Below are 2,477 nucleotides of genomic sequence, written 5' to 3' on the forward strand. Positions count from 1 at the left end.
TTAGCTGCCTCGTGCACACCCCCCACTGGGGATGTGCCCTCAACCAAGGTACATGCCCCTGACCAGAATCGAACCCGGAATCCTTCAGTCCGCAGGCCGACGCTCTATCCACTGAGCCACACCGGTTAGGGCTATTTTCCTCTTTTTTAAAAAAATATTTTTATTTATTTCAGAGAGGAAGGGAGGGAGAGATAGAAACAATGATGAGAGAGAATTATTGATCGGCTGCTTCCTGCATGCCCCACTCCCCACCCCAGTATGGATCCAGCCGCAACCCTGACATGTGCCCCTGATGGGAATCGAACCCAGGACCCTTCATTCCAAAGGCTGACGCTCTGTCCACTGAGCCAGACCAGCCAGGCGGCCGTTACTCTCACAGCGTTCAGATGCAAAGGGGATAAGGCGGGAAGCCCGGCCCACCAATGCGCTCACGTAATCACTTACTCAGTAAGACACACTAGCTGCCTGCAAAGTGCCCGGCATATTCCAGAGAGCTGGGCAGACAGGCTGCAGTCCTCAGGCCGCATGTGACAGATGCACAATGAAGCAGGCGGGGAGGGCACCGTCGGGCAGAGGTTTGCAGGAGAGGGAGCAGGCTATACAGACAGGAGGGAAGGGCCCCAGCTCTGGGCCGAAGGAGCCATAGGAGCAAAGGCCCGGGTCTGGGTTCAGCAAAGGAGAGGAGGGGCCCTGACGCCCTCCAGGAAGCTGGCCAGGCTGTGGCTCTCCCTCAGGGGGAGGTGGGAGCAGGAATTGGAGTTTCCCTTCCGCGTGAGGTTCCTGTGACTGCGTCGCATATCACTACTAACTTAGTGCTAAACGTCTTAGCTCTCGGAGGTCGGGAATCTGAAGTGGGTTCCTCTGGGCGGAAATCAAGCTTCCGGCAGGACTGGCTCCGCTGGAGGCTGTGGGCTTCAGTGCCCACCCTGCCTTCTGAGCGAAACCTGCCTCATACAAGGACCCCGTGACCACATTGAGGGCCCATTGGGCTCACCCAGGGCTCCCTCCCCTCTCAGGATAAACAATCACACCGCGGTGCCTCTTGCCGCGTACGGTTATTTGTTCGTAGGCTCCTGCGTTAGGATGTGGATGTCGTCGTCAGGAGATGTCCTGGTCCTGCCTCCCTCACTGAGGACCGATGTCTGAGTGAGAAGCATGGAGCTGGGTCGCTCTTCTGCTCGTCAGTGTCTGGGAGGTGGTGATGGTTTCTGGATGCTCTTGGCTCCCCGTGTGGTTATAGGATTGGGGGGTGGGGAAGAGTGAAGTCTCACCTGTGTTTTGATGTCGTGAGCTAAAAGTAGTTAGTGACACGCTCTCCTGGATGTAAAAATGCTTGAAGATGAGTGTGCAGCCCTCTGAGCAGTGGGGAGCGGGCGGGGAGCGGGGAGAAGGGCCAGGCATGCCTCTGAGCAGAGCTCCGTGCTCCGTGTCAGTGCGTGGGGAAGCTGGGCAGTGGTGGGACTCCCACGTGCTCACATATTAATGCCTGTGTGTCCCCTCTTACAGAGGTCAAGAGGCTGCCGTTGTGGGCACAGTGGGAGCTACTGAGGAGGGGCAAGGGGCACAGAGCTCGTCGAGGTGCCTGGCGCTCGGAGGCGGAGTGAAGACAACCCCCCGCCGGCAGGTGTCGGGCGCAGCACCCCTGGGTGGGACTGGCCTCCGCCACAGTGCCCAGCGGGACTGGAAGTCCATCGCCTGCACGTGAAGCTGGAGGAGCGTCGCAGGTTGAAGAGGGTGAGAAGCTGACGCAGATTGCCCGGGCTCTGGGGCTGGCCACCTCCACAGTCGCCTCGATCCGTGTCAACAAAGACAAGATCCGGGCCAATTGTCAGGCCTCGGCGCCCGTCAGCGCCAAGCAGCTGACCCGCTGCCGGGCGTGGTGATGGGGCAGATGGAGCGCTGGCTGAGCCTGTGGATCAAGGGGCAGAGACGGTGGCACCTGCCCGTCAGCACGCTGCTCGTCCAGGCCCAGGCGCGACGGCTCTTGGCCCAGCTGCAGCAGGAGCAGGGCGATGACGCCCAGGCTGAGACCTTTGGTGCCAGCAATGGCTGGTTTGCCCGTTTCAAGTCACGCCGCCACGTGCTGCTCACGGGTGAGCCGGCGGTGGCCGACGCCCAGGCCGCTGCCTGCTACCCCTCCGTGCTGCGCCGCATCCTGGAGGAGGGCTGCTCCTCCCGTAGCAAGTCTTCGACGTGGACGAGACGGGCCTTTTCTGGAAGCAGCTGCCCGAGCGCATGCTGCTGGCGCTGGAGGGGGCAGCCAGGCCCGGGCCCAAGGCCCCTAAGGACCACCTGACCCTGCTGCTGGGGGCCACGCAGCTGGTGACTTCAGGCTGAAGCTGCTGCTGGTGTGCCCCTCCGGGAACCCGTGCGCCCTCAAGGGCTGCTGCAAGGCCGGCCTCCTGTGGTCTGGCGCTCCAACCTCAGCGACTGGCTGGCACCCAGCATCTTCCAGGACTGGCTCACCGGCTGCTTCC

The sequence above is a fragment of the Myotis davidii genome, unplaced genomic scaffold (genome assembly GCF_000327345.1).
Source record: "Myotis davidii unplaced genomic scaffold, ASM32734v1 scaffold936, whole genome shotgun sequence".
In the NCBI taxonomy this organism is placed as follows: domain Eukaryota; kingdom Metazoa; phylum Chordata; class Mammalia; order Chiroptera; family Vespertilionidae; genus Myotis; species Myotis davidii.